Source organism: Pteronotus mesoamericanus, unplaced genomic scaffold, assembly GCF_021234165.1.
Source record: "Pteronotus mesoamericanus isolate MK-2021 breed Mesoamerican mustached bat unplaced genomic scaffold, CSHL_Meso_final contig_657, whole genome shotgun sequence".
In the NCBI taxonomy this organism is placed as follows: domain Eukaryota; kingdom Metazoa; phylum Chordata; class Mammalia; order Chiroptera; family Mormoopidae; genus Pteronotus; species Pteronotus mesoamericanus.
This window is the reverse complement of record NW_026555229.1, coordinates 18398672-18418401: the sequence shown is the minus strand read 5'-3', so window position 1 is coordinate 18418401 and position 19730 is coordinate 18398672.

Sequence of the window (19730 nt, the reverse complement as noted above, 5' to 3'; positions counted from 1 at the left end):
GGCTTTAAGAAATTTTCATTGATTTGTTGAAGTAAAACTTAATTTTTAGATATGGAGGAGTAGAAATTTATATCCTCCTGAAAATGAGTGCTCTGTTGAGCATTAATATAGTAAAAATCTCAATTTAGAGTCCACAAATGGAAACTATTATTTTACTGTGCCTAGATCGATCTTGTGAGTAAAGAGTGCATTTGACAAAAACAAGAATTTAGTAAATTATCTACACACTTTTCTGGCAGGTAGGCCCAAATTAAATCTTACCTATTTAAAGTCAGCCATTGGGCCCTAGCTGCTGTGGCTCAATGGATTGTGTGCCAGTCGGCAAACCAAAAGATCGTGGGTTCATTTCCCACTCAAGGCACATGCCTGGGTTGCAGGCCGGTCCCCAGTTTGTGGTGTGCCAGAGGCAGCCCATGTATCTCTCATACATCGACGTTTCCCCCTCTTCCCCTTCCCTTCTCTCTAAAAATAAATAAAATTGTTAAAAAAAGCATTTGGGCTTTCACTTGGTAATACAGGAAACATTGATTCTGCATTTTTAGTATGCATTGGAAAGAAAAGAACAACTTAGATTTTTACTAATTTATGTAAGCCTTAAATGGTTCAAGTGAGTGGGTTTTGGTAAATGAATTATTTTATTGTATAGTAATAAAATGTCCTACTTAATTGTGTTCAAATAGGTTAAATAGGTTAATATGAATTAGATTGCTATTATGCTAATTTTGAACAAGGAAATAATGTATGATTTAAAAAAATATTCCCAATTGTCGTTAGTATTGTATTTAAATACTACATTAATGTGACCCCTGGGCTTCTTAAACTGGGTCTGCTTTGAAAGTTAATGTAGATAAGCTAGAACCTAATTCACAGAGTCTTTTGTGTAAATCTCTCTTAGGGACAAGAATGACTTAGTTTTAGAATTGCCCAAATGTGAAGGAAGTTCAATTTCTATTCAGGAAATAGAGGAGGGGAGAAATATATAATATTATCTTAGACAAAGAAAGGGTAGGGGGCACTAATAGTACTAGACCCTTCTGCTAAGTTAGGCTTTTGTTCGAGGGAAGAGAGGTTAACCACACAACATTCATAGTTTGGTTTTTAGAGTAACAGGTGATTAAAGGTGTATATCTAATGATTTCCTTAATATTCCAACTCAGTTGTAATACATAAGCGAAATTCTAACTTTTCCAAATTGCTGCTTTTCTTTTTTAAATTGACTAACCATTGCTTCTTTAAGATGTTCCTCTGGAAAAGTGATCCATGTCTAATACCAGTTCCTCGAAGTCAGCTTGGGAAGCTCACCAAACATGAATAAAGCTGAAATGTACTGGGCAGCTGTTGCCGAGAGCCAGAGCGATTGTGCGTGAAAAGTAATTTCTGTCCACTGGTCGGTGTTGCGGCCTGGCTTCGCTTGCCTGTGGCCTCTGCTTTGTTCTTGTGAACTGACAAGAGTTTGCAGAAAGCTTGGTTATCAGGTGGTACTGGAGAAATGCATTTCTAAGGTAAACCAGGTTTTGCTATATACCATACTTGACCAACTGTGATTTTGTTTTTGTTTGTGTTCTGTTTCTGTACCTTTTTTTCTTGGGTCTTCGTACACCAATGAAGAGAAGTCCAGGACCTTCGAGACAAATGGGCATGAACTATGTGGCCGTATGCAACTCTGCCAGTTCTGAGAATTGACACTAATATTGTATAAATTTCAGATTTTTACAGTTCATATAACTGGTTATAGATTGAATTGTTCAATTCATGAGTTGAATGTGATTTATATGTTTACCTTTGCTCACAAAAATAGTTAATTCATAAGTCTTAATAACATAGCTAAACAAAAATTGAGAATGCCCACTTAATAAATTTTAATTTGCTTCCTGTTGCAAAAAGACTTTTAGCTAATTTCCTTTGGCTGCGTTATATGTTAGCATATGGCCTAGGTAAGTCCATGCACATTTTATCAAGAAGACTAGGAGACTTAACAAGTTTTTGAAAATAAAATACTACAAACATCTTTGCCTTATTACAGGCCCTGATCATTTTTATTCAGTTTCCTTAAGATGTGTTTTCATTTGTGTATCTACTTTTTTGTGCATTAGAATGCTGGGCAAATGCTGCTCTTTCAAAATACTGCCTTTGAGCATTTTCAGTAAAATGATGTAGTCAGGATATCTGTCAAAATCCTCATTGAGTTTATTAAAACCAGGAATGTTTTATTTTTTTAATGGATCACCTCATTCCTAGGTTGCTTTGCTACTTTTTTGTTTGGTTGTCCTCCCTCCATCAGAATGTAAGCTCCATGGGGGCAGGGACCTTTGGTAACGACAAACCTTAGGACTTAACAGTTCTTGGCACATGTACTGTAGATGTTCAGTAAATGTCGAATGCATGAATGTGACTGAGGAAGTGAAAGGCAAGTGTATATTTTAATCTCTTGGAAAACAAGAACACCAGTTAGTGTTCGAGTACAACTTGATCAGAATCAACAAACTGGGTGCTTGTTAAAATGCAGATCCTGAGGCTACACAGTTGTGGTTGAAGGTAATTTGAAATAAAATCCATATGTAGGAGCTCTTTTCCCCTCTTCTAGCTCTTGTCAGGGGTACCAACCAGCCAACAAAAAACCCACCTGTTGGCCGTGGTCACACATTTTCCAGAAAACTAGTTTGTTGGAGTTCGTGATCTCAGTAAGTGCCGCCCAGTATAGTCTGTCAAGCATCTATTGAAGGGGATTCGGGCACACTCCTAACGGCAATGTATCCGGGTGCGCCATCGGAACCGTAGCTGCCCTTGCTAGCCGCTCCTCAAGAACGTGGGTAACACTGGACCTGGTGCTGGCTGGTTGGGAGGGGGAGGGTTATTTTCAAGGAAGAGGAGCTACCAGCAAGGCAGAACTGGGTTCCTGGGCAGACAGCATCTGAGCATAACAGACGACTTAGAAATAGCCACGGGAAGTGACAGTTAAGATTCTTGAAGTGGCGTGTGTATTTATAGCACATAGACATCAAAAGTCTGTGCTTCAGCATATTTACTGAAACTGCTTAGAACTGGAGGAACTTTGTCATTTGAGAACAAGACGACTCAGAATCTTGTAGCCGCGAGTAGTAATTTGAACTGTTGGTCTTTCGTGGCATAGTCTCCCCAACGTGAGTGCACAGTTAAAACTGTTATTTAAAGTGTGCTTTGCCTTTCTGTGAAAAAGGGTACATGTTTATTGAAAGCCACCTGTTCTGTATTAGTTTAGTTGGGTCTTAAGTGTGCCCTGGATCTAGTTGTGCTCTCATTGTCAAATGCAAAGGTTTTAAATTCTAATGTATGTGGAAATTACTTGCATTTACACTTAGGTATTTATAACCTTACTCAAACTTGTCTCTTCCAAGCAAATGCTTTGCTTTGACATTAAATTTGGTGATGATTTTATTAGACTCACTGGACTGCAAAAGCAGAAACAACAAAAACCAAAACCACATCACTTTGTAGATCTTGTCTCCACCTGCTCCCTGTTCTTACCCTAGTCTGAACTACCACCTTTCAACTGCACTAGTGCATAGCTTTCTACCTGGTCTATAAAGTTTTAAAAATTAGCACATGACCCAGAAAAGTATACATATGAAGTCTGTCCAGAAAGTATCCAGCCATGTACTATGAAAACTAGAAACATTTATTGAAGATACTAGAAACATTGTACATAGGACAATGACACCTCAGTCCCCTTCAAACAGGGCCCCTTAGGACCTCACACGGTTCTCCCAGTCGCCGTCAGCTGCCTTGTATTTTCCTGAATCTCTAACAGTATGAATTCCCTTTCAAAGGTGATTCTAGTTTTGGAAAAAGCCTCGGCTCCAGATCTCAGCTGTGGCAGGGCTGAGTCACCTGGGCGACTTGACGTTTCACCAAAAACTCTGCATGAGACGTGATGCGTGAGCAGGTGCGCTGTCACGATGAAGCTGCCAGTCACCAGTGGCCCACAGCTGTGGCCTGCTGAGGCATCTGAATAGTTCCCATGGAGGAATGTTAAGCTTAACGCAACATTTGATGCAGATTCTTGCTCTATTTGCGCAGTCATTCTGAATGTGATGGCCGCACGGCACACATGGTCCCTCAATGTTGTCCGCCCCCGCTGACAAGTGCAGTGAAGCCTTCGTTGTTCACACATGCACATTCCAGTCCCCTTGGCTACCAGGTTACATTCATGTGCAAACCATTCTCGCTGTACTAACAGTGGCTGGACTTTTTCCAGACAGACCTCATATATACACAGCTCTGAATTTTCACAAAGTGGACATACTCATGCCATGGCACCAAGGTGGGGCAACAGGACATTGCTGGCACCCCAGAGACTTCCATGCTCTTTCCTAGTCTAACGTCCACTCTCCCCTTAAGATAATCACTAGCTTTATTTCCATGACCATAGCTTAGTTTGCTTATATTTGAACTGTGTAAAAGTGGAATTCAGTAGTAGACAGGGTTGGGCAGAAGTAAGTTTGCAATTAAATAATAAGTATAAACTTTCATATAAACCTACTTTTGCCTGCCCCTGTATATTATTTTCTTTTTTTTAAGGGAGTTGGGTTTTAAAATATATCTTATTTATTTTTAGAGAGAAGGGAAGAAAGGGAGAGAAACATCCATCTGTTGCCCCTCACATGCCCCCAACTGGAGACCTGGCTCACAACCCAGGCAAGTGCCCTGACCTGGGAATCGAACTGGCGACCTATTGGTTCATAGGCCAGCACTTAATCCACTGAGCCACACCAGCCAGGACAAGCTTTTTTTGCATGGGATAACTGCACTTCCCATTGCATACAGCTAAGTTTTTCAGTGCTGCAGTATCGTATAAGGTGCCACAATTTATCCATTCTACTCTTCATTAACAACACTTGGATTTCCATTTGGGAATTATGTATAGTGCTGTGATGAATTTTTATCAACGTTTTGGGGAACACATACACACTTTTCTGTTGAGTGTATGCCTAGGGATGCAATTCCAGGTAATAGGATATGTGCCGATCAGTTTTAGTAGATGTTGCCCAACAATTTCTGAAAATGGTTGCATCCGTTTGCACTTGCAATGCCCCCTATGAAAACTCTGGTTACTCCCCACATTGCTGACACCAGATACCCTCAGTCTTTATTGTTAACTCTTCTGTTACCTATATCATACCTAAACTCTTACTGTTTCTAATCTTTTCTATACAAAAGGCAGAGTGACTTTAATTTACTGTTACATAGGTAATTCTTAAGCATGATCCATAATTCAAAAGATACAAAAAAGACATACAATAAAAAAAAAAAAATCGTTCTACTCCTCTCTCCTAGCCATCTATTTTCCATCTGAAGAGGAATCAGTGTTAACCAGCGTCCTGTACATTTTCAGAGAGAACCATTTCTATGTGGACATTCTCCCCTTTTCTGGGAAATGGTAGCATGTTGTATACACTGTTCTGTACCTTCCTTTATTCACTTGACAAGTCCTAGGGATTATTTTATAACACAGAGCCCCCAAGTGCCTCCATTATTCCCCGTTGCACTTAGCAGAAAATCCCAAGTCTTTGACACGGCTTTATAAAGCCCTGCACAACCGGATGCCTGCCCGCACACCTAGCCTTTTCCATGCCTTTGATAGCGCTATCTGGACACTTACTCACCAGGCTTCCCACCTCAGGGCCCTGGCCTCTGCCTCCTTAACCTAGAAAGCCCTTCCACCACCGCCTACCAGGCCATTTTTTCATAAGCCTTCCTGACTCTGCCTCATCCCCACATCTAATTTAAGGGTCCCCAGTTATACTTTTATTATCTTTTTATGGTCCTTGAAATGATAGAATGTGTATGTGTTTGTTTAATGAATGATGTTCTGCCAGATTATAAATTCCACAGGGGTAGCGGTTTTGTTTCCTGTGTACCATTCTCATAGCGCCTCTGCATTAGGTGCTTAGTGAATGCTTGGTGATTGAATGAGTTTATATGAGGTAAATTGGCAAACTGTTACTAATTAAAAAAAGACCAAAAGGCCTTACTGGCCAATAGTGAAGTAGGACTGGGGACTAGATGCATTGTGTACATAGTTGGAGCAGTGGTCTGGTTATATCTGTTAGGATAAGGTCAGTGCATTGATAAAGGAAGCAATGTGGGTCATTCTGTTTTCCAAGGCCCAGCTGCTGCTCCTCCCACTTTGTTGCTTAGAGAGCTCGCAAGGGGCCATGGAGCGTGTCCTCTGGCGGCCTGCACCGCTGCTGCCGGTGGTGAGAGCGTCTACCGAGCCGCCACCTGTTCGGAAAACAGGCCAGCCGGCTCCTTTTCAGGAGCTCCTCTTGGTGTCCTGAAGGGGCTTGTGGCGGTGGCTGGAAAAGGAACTCCCAAGAGGGAAGCCCATCGGGTGCCAAGTTTTCCCTCCTGTCCCTGTCGTGCACATCCCCTCCCGTCCCCTTCTCTGCCACCGTCGGCTGGGACTGTGTTCACTGTTGAATGGGCTGTTGCTCATCTTCTGCTCTCAGGTGGACTAGACTAAGGATGAAGTATTCAAAAGGAAGAATAATTAGAAATTAAAATTAATAAAAATATCTTGAGGTGAAGAAATTTTAGGTTCTGGGAACAATGATGTAATCAAATCATATATATATATTTATATATAAACCATATATATATTTAAATACTTGAAAAATTTTAGACAATTCCCTTTTTTTTTCAATTTTTAGTAACATTGAAAACTGTACTGCGGATATAAAAAGTGGGCAAAAGTAGGTTTGCAGTTGTTCATATGGGAAAATATATAATACAAGAATAAACTATTTTGCTTACAATTGTAAACTTACTTTTGCCCACGCCTGTATATATGTTTATCCAAAGGAAAAAAGCAAACACGAAAATAATAAGTGTTGGCAAAGAGAGAAATTAGAACCCTCATGTGCTGTTGGTGGGATGGTTAAATGGTACTACTGTTTTGAAAAACAATAGGGAGATTCTTCAAAAAATTAAAAATTGAATCACCTTATGATCCCGCAATTGTACTTCTGGGTATAAACACAAAAGAACTGAAAGGAGAGCTTCGAAGAGATATTTGTACACTTAAGTTTATAGCAGCATTATTCACAGCAGCCAAAAAGTAGAAGCAACTCAAATGTCTATTGATGGATAAACAAAATAGATAGGCAAACAATAGATTATTATTCAGGCTTAAAAGGAAGGAAATTCTGACACAGCTGTACTTGGATGAACCTTGAAGAGATTACGCTAAGTGAAATAAGCCAGTCACAAAAAGACAAATGCCAACACAATTCCACCTCCACAAGGTATCCAGAGCCGTCGCAGTCATTGAGACAAACTAGAGCGGCGGTTGTCGTGCGCTGGGGGAGGGAAGGAGGAAGCGTTCAGGCAAGTGTTTGATGGGTACAGCTTTAGATCTGCCAGATGCAAGCAGCCTGCAGACCCGCTTCACAGCAACGTGAGTGCACATAATCCTGCTGAACGCTACACTTCAACATGGCTAAGAAGGCAAGTTACGTGTTATGTATTTTCAGCACCGTAACGTGTATCATTTTTTAATTGTATAGATCACATTTAAAAATGAACAGGAGAATCCTACTGCTTGGACCAAGATCCTGTTTTCCTTTCAGGTGGTACTGCTCTCCAAATTCTTATGTTCTCACTGACAGGTTTAGAGTCTCTGTAAATTTATTCAGCTTTCTTTTAGTGAGGTGACTGTTCTTAGCTACTTTTCCTTTTGAGAAATAGCACTCTTGCACATCTTTGCCTCATCAAGTGTCCATTTTATATGATGGAACTTATTTAAGACATTGGGTGAGTTCCATCTCAGCCTAGTAGTGTGTTTCCATTTGACTCAAATTGTCTTAAGGTGATTTTAATCTAGAGGGTTTTTTTGGGGGGGTGGGTAATAAAGGTTAACCTTTATTTATTTATTTTTTATTAGTGAGAGAAAATGGCAAAGGCCAGTGATGACGACCATATTACTTTGCTTGGGCTATTACGGAATACCACAGACAGGGTGCCTTTAACAACAGAAAATTATTTTCTCACCGTTCTGGAGGCTGGAAGTTTAAGATCAAGGTGTCTGCAGGTTCGGTTTTGAGGAGGCCCTTCTCCTTGGCTTGTAGATGGCTGCCTTCTCACCATGTCTTCACACAGTCTTCTCCTCTCTGCGTGCACAACTATGGTGTCTCTCATCTGGGATTTCTAATCTAATGGCATACAAATATTAGACATGGAGAAATTAGGTAGATCATCAACCTCAGCAACGCTAGGAGGTTTTACATGCGTGCAAAACAGGACAGATTGTAGCCTGTGAAGTCAAGAATGGTATGTTTACACTTGGAGAATTTACTGCTGTTTATGTTAAGAGTGAAAAAAGCTTTTTGGTGACCCTGACCAAAAAAGGTGGAGGGAGTAGGGGCTGAGAACAGACTCGCCCCAGTGGGAAGATTGTTTGAGGTTGTAGGTAGCGCCTGGCAACAGATTCTACCTGGATCTATAAATCCCTTCAAAATATGGACTAGATCCAGAATGGCCCTTGATGGCCAATTATGCAAATGTGTGGGATTTATGTTATTAAGGAAAGTCTCTTGGCATTTATGACTGGAAGCGTTTGACTCGAAGTACCATTAATGGGTCCTCTTGTCTTTATCAGTAGAGATCATCTTGTCGATCCTGAAAACCAGGAATTTGTGCTGTTTGCTTCCCCATGAAGGTAACTCCTTTTTAGGGAAACATCTGTGGTCCTCAAACCTCGGGTCTGACCATGGCCAGGTCTCTGGAATTAATGCCCATTCGGGAGAGATGTAAGCTGTACAGACGCCTCTAAATGCATTTGTCCAGCTGCTGTGCCAACAACCTTCCCTGCTTTTTGGCTTGTTTGCAGACTAATTTAAATATGTGTGTCTGTATATATGCATACACAGGCATGCATATGTGCACACATACATTTGTTCATATGTGTATACACACATACATACATATATACACATGCATTTTTTTACCCTAAGTATCTTCAAACTCTGCAGTATGGCTGTGTCTATTATCTGAGCTTTTTAAGAATTCCTTTAGGGTGCAAAAATTCTCATGTAATATTCCTTTAACACCTGATAAAAACATCAAGTTTGTGAGTGGAGCCAAAGTACATGTTCTAGAATTTGATCAATGTGTATCTCGGAAGTAGTGATTTAGGAAAGTTTCCATCTGGCTAAAATTTAAGCAAGAACAAATTGATTTGCAGTCCCTGCATTTTTTGTCAGATGATTTTTAAATTTAAAAAAAGGTTTACTACCTTTTTAAATTTATCTTTTATAACCACATGTAAAGTGGGTATAAATGAGCTTTTAGGTGCAATTTGATGGCTGATCAAAAGGTATTTGGAAATTAGAGATGGGAACATTTTAGTATATGATCTCTCCCCCTTTTTTAAAAAGATTTTATTTATTTATTTTAGAGGGAGGGGAAGGGAGGAAGAAAGAGAGGGAGAGCAACATCCATGTGTGAAAGAAACATTGGTCAGTTAGTTCCCTGTTGCCCCTCACTTGCCCCCACCTGGGACCTGGCCCACAACCCAGACAGTACCTGACCAGGAATCAAACCAGCAGGCAAGCTTCCAGCTTGCAGGATGATGCCCCGCCCACTGAGCCACACCAGTCAGGGCAGGATCTCTCTTTTGAAAATTGCTTACTACTTCTTGATTGGGTTTTATGATTTTAAAAAGCATTTTAGAGTTTTCAAGATTAGTTTATAAGCATAGATGTATAACCAGAAGACTTTTTAATAAAAATAAAACTTTATGATATTAAATATCTATTAAACACATAAATTTGTATTGAATTCTGTCATGGTTAGTTCACAAAATGTCTATTAAGTAATAATGAACATATGTAAGTGTATTATATGATGGCCATAAACTTTAGTGACGTATGCTATTGCTTTGATAAAGTGAATCTCTTTTAATCATGCCAGTTTTTATATATCAAAAATGCGAAAAGTGTGTTTGTCCTGAAAAGTAGTCACCTGGAACCCTCTTCCCTGGCGCCGACTCTGTGAAGTCCTTTTCGGGCGTGGGTTGTGAGCCACAATGGTGAAGGGCTCAGCTGTCTTAGGAGAGCGTCTCCTGACCACCCCCAGCACCCCCAGAATTTCACCCCCGGATCTACCACCCACCTCCTCCCGCTCCCCGTTTTCTTCGGACGGCTTTGGGAAGCTTCCAAAAACCAGTCAGGACCACAAGATATTGTTCACTATTAGAAACACCCAAGAGACTGACGTTCCAAAGAAGTTTTCCTAAGGCCCGAGCAGCAGCGGCTGCCACTCGCCTGGGCCAAGCCTGCGGGGTCCCACTGAACAGGCCAAGGGTTTGTGCGCGGCATGTGCTGCAATATGCTTGTTCAGAAAAGCCCCAGAACGGAGTTACGATGCTGTGGTGATGCCGTGTGAGTGCATGTGTCAGTACGTGTGCACAAATAAACTTTTTTTCCTGGCTTTTTGGAGGACATCTTTATATTTAGATTTGAAGGAAGATCCGGGGTAGAATTCTTGGAAATGCCAAACCCTTTTCTCCTCTAACATTTACAAATATGATAGGGGAACAGGGATACAAAGTAGACACCTGGAACACCCATGTTTTTAAAAAAAATCATTTTTCATGCGGGTGAGGCAGTTTCGCAATGAGCACGGGGAGCCAAGCAGCCTGAATTCTAGCCTGACTTTGTCGTTGTGCCTGGGGCACTGAACAGTTCTCCAGAACTCTCTGAGGCTCAGTTTCTAGTCTGTGCATTCCTACATCACAAGGTGCAGCGAAGATCACATGAGAATACGAGTGAATCCACGCAGACCACAGTTTTGCTGCTGTGGGTGTACCAGCCGCCACTAGCAGCAGCTTAGGAGAGTGAATAAGGCCCTCCGACAGGTTGTTCAATGAGAACAGGAATGAAAATAGCTCTTAGCACAGTGCCAGCACGTAGTAAGCGCTCAGTGAAATCTAGCTGGGACTGTTCCTGGCGATGCCACCAACTCTTACCTCTTTTTTAAAAAAGATTTTTTTTATTTTTAGAGGGAAGTGAAGAGAGGGAGACAGGAAGAGAAACAGCGTTGTGTGAGATATTGGTTGCTTCTCACGGGACTTGGCCTGCAACCCAGGCATGTGCCCTGACTGGGAATCGAACCAGTGACCTTTTGGTTTGCAGACCAGCACTCAACCCACTGAGCCGCACCAGCCAGAGCTCTTACCTCTTCTTTTATGTACTAGGTGCATGGTGATTACTAGAATTTTTGCATTTTTATCTTCATTAAAATGATATGTACGTATAACAGTTTAAGAAGTCAAATAGCACTAGACATCAATGAAAAGTAGTGCTCCACCGCCATCTCTCAGGCTTGCTCCTCGGAGGCCACCATGTAAAATTTTTAGCTTTTTCTTCTGATGTGTAGCTCTCTGTACCCTGACCAAGATACAGGGGTCAGGCACAAATAATGCCCCTTTTGTATTACAAAATATTTTATTACAGAATCATAAGCATGTAATTCTGTAACATAATAATATCACACTCAAGCACACCCTAGGACAATTTAGGTTCATTTGAAATGTTCAGATTTAGACTATAAATTATCACACCCATATTATTACCCTACCAAGCACTCTCAAGCAGGTGTTAATTCTGCCAGGCCCTGTACATAACACTGTTGTTTCTTAATGTAACCATTTTAGAATTTTTCTGCTGATTTCCCATTATGGTAGGTATGGATTTAGCTGTCTTTCATTCTTCTCAGTCCCCCTCTCCCAAATATATCAAAAATTTCAGTTAATAGTGTTTACTAGTTTTTGACTATTCAATACTGATCACAAAGAATATAGTTTGATTGTTTTCTTTCTTGTGCTTTTTGGGTTTTTTTCCGCCTCTGTGGAGTTAATAACTAATCTTCTTTGTTTAGTTTTCTATATACTTGTCACTAATTTTAACCAAATAGATCAATAGATTTACCAAATGTGTTTCAATGCAATTTTGAAACATTCTAACTCAGCAAATGAGGTTCCTGGGGCCTTCGCCATGGCGCTTCCCCCCACCCGGCCACCCTGGCTTGGGGTGCACCTGTCTCTCTCCTGCTGGATTCTCTGCGTTTGCCTCTTTTTTTTGCATTTTCTCTCTCTCTCTCTCTCCCTCTCTCTCTTTTTGTTGCAGCATAGCCTCCAGTAACTTTCTAAGAAATTCAAACAATTTGATTTCTGAGCTTTTGTTTTTGATCTTGTAAGCTAAAAAATTTTTAAATTATTTTGTTGAGAGAGAATTTGTATGCCATGGAGTTCACCCATTTAAATAAAACATACAATTAAATGGTTTTCAGTATATTTGCAGAGTTGTGCAACCATCACCATAATCTAACTTCAGAACTTTTTCATCATCCGAAAAATCCTTGCACCTATTAACAGTCACTCCTCATTCTTCCCTGGCCTCCAGGCTTAGGGAACCATGGACCGACGTTCTGTCTCTACAGATTTGCCTCTTTTGGACTTTACGTAAATGCAATCATGCAATGTGTGGTATCCTGCGATGTTTCTTTCACCTAGCATGACATTTTTAGGTTCATGTTGTAGCACACATTAGGACTTTATTCCTTTCCTTTGCTGAATAATATTCTATTGTGTGGATATAGCACATTTGTTCACCCTTCAGTTGACAGACATTGGGGTTGTTTTCACTTGTTAGCTGTTACCAATAATGCTGCTAGAAGCATTTGTGTAGAAGTTTTATTTGTTTAATTTTTTTTTAGATTTTATTTATATATTTTTAGAGAGAGAGTAAGGGAAGGAGAAAGAGAGGGAGAGAAACATGGATGTGCGGGAGATACATCGATAATTTGCCTCTCGCACGCCCCCAGTTGGGGACCCGGCCCACAACCCAGGCACGTGCCCTGACTGGGATCGAACTGGTGACATTTTGGTTCACAGGCCGGCACTCAATCCACTGAGCCACACCAGCCAGGGCATGTGTAGAAGTTTTAATGTGGACATTTGTTTTTATTTCTCTTGGGCAGGTAGGCAGAGGTGGAATTTCTAAGTTACATGGTAATTCCATATTTAACTTTTTGAGGAACTGCCCAACTATTTCCAAAGGAGCTGCACTATTTACATTCTCACCTCCTGGGTGATTTTAGAGTAGCCTTGTCCAGGTATTATTGACACACAATGAAGTGCACATATATAAAGTATATGACTTCAGCTTTGACCTGTGTATACCCCTGTGAAACCAGCTCCACAATCAAGATAATGAACATACCCATCACCCCAAAACTTTCCGTGTGCCCCTTTGAAATCCATCCTTCCCAATCCCTATTGTCCCTAAGCAATGACTGATCTACTTTCTGTCATATATGGTTTAGTTTGCTTTTCCAGAATTTTACATAAATGGAATCATACATTACATACCCCTTTTGTCTGGCATTTTTTTCCACTGAGCATAATGATTTTGAGATTTCTCAATATTGTTAAATGTATCAGTAGTTTATTGGTTTTGTTGTACTACAATCTGGCTATCCATTCAACTGTTGATGGGCACTTGGGTTGTTTCCAGTTTAAGAATATTACAAATAAAGATGCTATGAACATTCACATACAAGCCTTTGTATAGACTTATGCTTTCATTTTTGGGGGGTAAATACCCAGAAGTGAAATGTTTGGACTATATGATATATATGTGTGTGACTTCTAAAGAAACTTCCAAACTGCCTTCCAAGTGGTTGTACCATTTTATATGCCCACCAGCAGTGCGCTCTTTGTAAGTTTTTGGAAACTGTCTTCATTTTGAAATTTCACGCGGGTCTGTTCTTGTGCCCACTGGGTGAGCCCTTCCAATTTGGAGATATTCTTTTCAATCTGGGCAGTTTTCTTGAACTACATCTCTAATTTCTTCTCCACTATTTTCTCTGTACTGTCTTTCTGGAACTCCCATTACTTTTCTCTCTTATTTTACATTTCGAATTTTTAGATTTTCTTGACTTTTTCTTCCAACCCCTTTTTTTGAAATGTTTCCCCCCCACCTTATTTTTACGTCCCAAGCTATCTTTCTTTATTAAAAAATATATAGAATCTTTATTATATTTTTCCTATTACCATTTAGTCCCCTTGTACCCCCTTTCACCCACCAAGCTTTCTTGATTTCCGGATGTGACAGCTTCTCTCTGTCTCTAAGATAATTATAGTATTTAAAAAAGACTTCTCTCTCTCTCTCTCTCTCCCCCCCCGCCCCCCCTTGCCCCTTACCTTCTGTTCGGTGGGACTCCTCCCGCCCGTTGGAGGTGCTCCTCAAATGCCTGTGCTCCTTGCAAACCTCTCAGATTTGAGAGCGAGGCGCCAGAAGCTGGATATGCGTGAAAGGGGCCTGTGGATGGCGCATTTCTCTACGATTAGGCAGGGGTGCCAACTTTGGGGAACCCTAAACGTTAACACCTACTGTGTTTTGTTTTCATTATTTATTTGGAGGGAGATACTAAAATGTGCCAGGACACCCAGCTGCTGGCCTTCCGGGCACAGGGAGGGGAAGAGGCCTAGCAGGCCCGGGGCAGGCCTTCACTTCGCTCTCCTTGGACGGCCCGGAGCCTCATCTGCACCTCAGCTCAGCCGTGGGCCCCTCACCCACAGCCCCTGTGCCTCCGTATTTCCCACAGTGATCTCTCGTTTCCCCTGGGAGGGGAGGGCGCCCAGTCCCGGCCCTGGCCTGCCCCGCTCTGCGGCCTGAGCCCTCGGTCCGGAGCCTGTCAGAGGCTCTGGCGGGTGAACTGGCCTGTCCTCCCCGGCACCCAGCAGCCTGCACTGGGTCGTGGCTCCTTCCTCTTGTCAAATCCGTTTCTGCTTTGCGACCCGCTCTCAGCTTGGTTGAAATCTCTGTCCCATGATTGCCCCCTTCTCTACCCACCTTGCCCAGGTGGGTCTATAACTTATTATACAAAATAGATCTTATTTTTCATATCTTTTCTGTCAAGTTAGTGGAGTTTCAGGAGAGAAGATATAAGTATTTCTTCTCTCTTTTTAAAAAAGATATTATTTAGTTAGTTTTTAGGGAGAAGGAAGGGAGGGAGAACAAGAGGTAGAGAAACATTGATGAGTGAGAGAAACATGGATCGGTCGCCTCCCACATGCCCCCAGCCAGGGACCTGGCCCAGAACCCCAGCATGTGCCCTCACCCGTGACTGGGAATTGAACCGGCGGCCTTTCTGTTTGCAGGACGGAACCCAACCCACTGAAGGACACCAGTCAGAGTTGTATTTTTTCTCCTGATCGCCAGCACATCTTTGTTGACTCCTTACTGTATGACAGGCACTCTTCAAGGTGCTGGGACAGCAACGCTTGCGTTCCCAGGAGAAGGGAAGGTAGGGTGAATGTGCGGACTGTACAGAGGAACGGACAGCAAACATAGTAAATAACACACACCATGTTAGAAGGTGATCCGTGCTATACAGAAAGGTGGCAGGGACCTGAGGCAAAGAGCCATGGCCGTTCAGGGAGTGGGGCTGCCATTTGAAACACCGACGCGGTCACGTGGAGATGAAAAGACGGGAGGAAGCTGAGGGCGTGTGTGCGCACACGCAGGGCACAGGGGGACCCGCCCGCGCCCCGGCGGGAGGCGGAGCGCGTGGGGCCGGCAGGGCGAAGGGGGCGCTTCGCGGGGCTACAGGTGAGTGAGGGAGGAGTGAGAAAGGCCAGGGGGGAGAGGCGGTCGCCGTCATGTGGGACCTTGTCCATCTCTGCCAGGTCCTGGGCTTTTTCTCAGGACGACCCGGGAGCCCTGGGGCAGAGCGCCGAGGGGAGAGCTGATATGGTGAGGCTCCCCTTGCTCCCCAGGAATGATGGCCTGGCTGCTGAGTTTAGAATAGCCTCTGCGCATCGAGGTGGGCGCAGGGAGCCCTGCGGGGAAGGCTGCTGCCCTAGTCCAGGCAGGGGACGGTGCCATGGGCGAGGGTGATGGCCGAGGCCACGGGGACGCGGGGAAGCATGGGCTTCCGGGTTTCGTTCGAGGCAGAGGCCGCGGGATGACTGATGGGTTAGCTGCGAGGCGGGAGGGAAAGGACAATCCTTGACCACGCCGAGGGGACTGTTTTGAGCAACCGGAGGATGGAGTCGCCTGTAGCGGAGGGGGGCAGGCGCAGCGGGTGCGGGCGGAGAGGATGAGGCCTCGGAGGGGAGGTGTCAGCACGCAGGCCCCGGCTGCAGATACGAACGGGAGCGGAGCTCTGTGGTGTGGAAATGGTATTTGATATGGCCCTGGGTGATAACAACATCATGTGGGTTCATCAGCTGTGACAAATGCACCACTTTCGCGGGGAAGATTGATAATCGGGAGGCTGTGAGTGTTGTGGGGCAGGGTATCTCTGTATTTTCTGTTCGGTTTTGCTGTGAACCTCAGCCTCCTCTACCAAACAAGGTCTATTTTTTTTTTTAAAGGGTATTAAAAGCCGTGAGGCTCAGGCCTGGGCCGGTTGATTCCCAGTCAGGACACATGCCTGGGTTGCTGGCCAAGTCCCCAGCTGGGTATCTGGGAGAGCGAATGGCAACTGATTCATGGATCTCTCACACATTGATGTTTCTCTCCCTCTCTTTCCCCTCTTCTTCTCTCTCTAAAAGTAAAGAAATAAAACCTTTATCTAAAAAAAGGCCACGAGGCTTGGTAAAATAGTCAAGGCAGTAAGCGCGCAAGAGAAGAGATCCAGAGAGGACATGTGCAGTGCCCACCTTTAAGAGGAGGAGATGGCAGAACAGCAAAGGTGACAAGAAAAACTAGGAGAGGGTGGCATCCTGGTCATTGCCCGGCAGTGGGTGAGATAAGACCGGGACAGACCTGACTCCTCAAGGTGAGTCATTGCCACCTTGCAAGATCAATTCCATGGGGGTGGGGGGTGGGGAGCGGGGAGAGGAGTCAGGCCAGAGAGAGTTGGGAGAGTGGGAGGAGAGGAAAGGAGACGTGAGTGGGGCCAGCTCATTTGAGGCACTTTGCTGAAAAGTGCCGCCCTGAAATAGGGCAATAGAGGAGTCTTGTTTTTTTGTCTTGAGATTGGATAAACGCAAGTATGACTGCATACTGATACAATTCATCTGCCTCCTGAGCAGGAATCCCAGTATAATCTAAAAGTACAAAAAGGGCTTCCTTGTTGGGTGCATCCCCACAGTGCAGCGTGGCGCAAGACAGAGCTCCACGCCAGGAAGACCACCGGCCTGGCCTACCAATCAGGAGCCCTAGCACTGTGTTCGTTGCAGTTCAAGCGACCTGGGCCTGCATTTCCTGATCCGCGGCATAATATGCTGACCTCTCTGCGACCACCCCCCGCCCCGCCGCCCCCCGCCCCGCCCCCGCCAGCTGTGCTATGGCATGAAAGTGTGGCTTGAAATGAAAAGAAGATCAAAGATGGGAAAGGCAGTCAAGGATGCTTGTTCTTTCCATGGGAAATTAGGAGTTTAGAGAAAGCAAAACTGGGCGTTTGCTCCCTCCTCGGGAGCGCGCCCCGACCCTCGGGAGCGCGCCCTTCGCTTCCCCTTCTGCCCCCCGCCCCGCCCCCCGCCCCCCGGGCGCTACCTTTGCCTTTCTCTCTAGCGAGCTCCAAGGGCCCTTCCGCCCGTCTTTTTTTGCCTCTGTAACTTGCTTCTTTAGCCCATCTCTTCTAATGGCTCGTTTTTACTACCTCTGTAACTTTCTAAATAAACCTTCTCTTAAAAAACAAAAAAGTGAAACTGGTATTGTAAAAATGCGGGCTTCAATATCCATAGATTAAAGCCAGCAGAGATTCTGACCAGTTTCCAACTATCGATGTCCCCTCTCCTGGTTTGAAAGTACACACACTGCAGAAATTCTGCAAAAGAGGAAAATACAAACTCACCCATTGTTCCATCATCTAGTGATAAAAGCACAGGCATACCTCGGAGATATTGAGCGTTCAGTTCCAGACCACGGCGATAAAGTGAGTGCTGCAATAAAGTGAGTCATAACCTGTTTGCTGGTGGAGGGGCTTGCATTCAATTAAAAAACACACACAACATCTGTGAAGCACTATAAAGCGAACGCAATAAAATATACTGTATTAATAGCATTTGGCACAGTTTTCAATGCCTAAATCTACTGTATTTTCTCCCCTCCCTGATGGAAATTTTTTTCTGTATTTGTATCCTGATTGTTTTTTCAATGAAAGCTTCATCATAAGCATGTTCCTACACCACCAAATAGTCTTTATGCAATTCTTACAGCTGTTCAGTATTCTATCACGGGGATATACCACTGCAACTTAGTCATTTCATTAAGGGGCATTTTATAGCTACCATAAATTGTACTGATAAAAGAAGTGTTACGATGTTCAACTTTGCACCTATATCTTTGCATCTCTTATTCTTTCTTTGGCATACATTACCAGTGGTAGAATTATTCACTGGTCCAAATGGGTATAAACATTTTGAAGGCTTTTACACATGTTGCCAGATGCACATCTTAACACATCTGCCTCTCTTGCCTTCCAGAGAATTTGTAACAATTTGCTTTCCTCTCTTCACTCAGCTTGCCAATTGCATCATTGTTACTGCATAATCCTGCCAACTGTTTACAATTTCTTTCTAAAATGTCACTTTTTACAGCCTATGGGCTAAAGTGTATTATTTGTTGAAACAATATTGCAAGGGGAATCATTCAGACTTGAGTAGCTTTTGAGAACCCACGCGAGTCTGTTGCTGTCTTGTTTATTGCTACAGAATGCCACACCCTGGGAATGTAGGCGGCGACCTTTCCTTGTCCAATCCCATGAGGCTGTGTTTAGGGACACACAGCTGCTCTGCTATGTGGCCGGGGTTGGTACCCAGATCGCTTGACTCAAATGAATATCATTTATTTACTTATTTTACTATATCTCGCCTGCTTCAAGTGACCTAGAATATTCTTTATAAGGAACTCTAAAATACATTTTAAGAGACTCTATAATATTCACAGCTTACCAATTTTTAAATTTTCTGAGTAGAATAAAAACTATTAAATTCTCAAGTAAACAATCACTTTGTAATTCTGCTTTACCAAGAGATACCTTGGTCTCTTGCTCCTTGTCTGGTCTGAATGATGGTTGTTCAACCAAAGGGCCAAAGTGCTTGTTCTCTTTTTGCCCAGGCTGGCTACCAGTGTTTGTGAAGGGCTGAAAGTGGGTGATGCTATTTGGATGCCAGGCATCTTCAGCCCACAGGCAAACCACAGGCGGAACTGAGTCATGTGTTTGGTGTGTATGTGTGTGTGTGTGTGTGTGTGTGTTTTCTTTTGGCAAGTTTTAGGGACAGTAAGGCCCTATACTTTTATACTTGTTTTTTACACAGTGCATATTGAAAATTGGCTCTTAGATCTTTAGACACAAACCAGATACCATAGCAATTTCAGAACAGTCTTTTTTGTGTGTTTTGAAACCAACTTTTTAAAAAGATTTTATTTTTTTTAATTTATTGATTTTAGAGAGAGAGAGGAAGGGAGAGAGACATCGATTTATTGTTCCACCTATTTATGCATTCTTTGGTTGATTCTTGTATGTGCCCTAACCAGGGATTGAACCCACGACCTTGGGGTATGGGGATGATGCTCTAACACTGAGCTACCTGGCCAGGACTGTCCTGAAACAACCTTTAAACTGTGTGCATTAAACCTTAACCAAGGGTCTTTGTTTTTGTACTTACTGTCTGTACACTAAGAGTATAGTAAGAGTGAGTTGAAGCTCTTCTGTTTTCCCTTTATTTTAGAAAG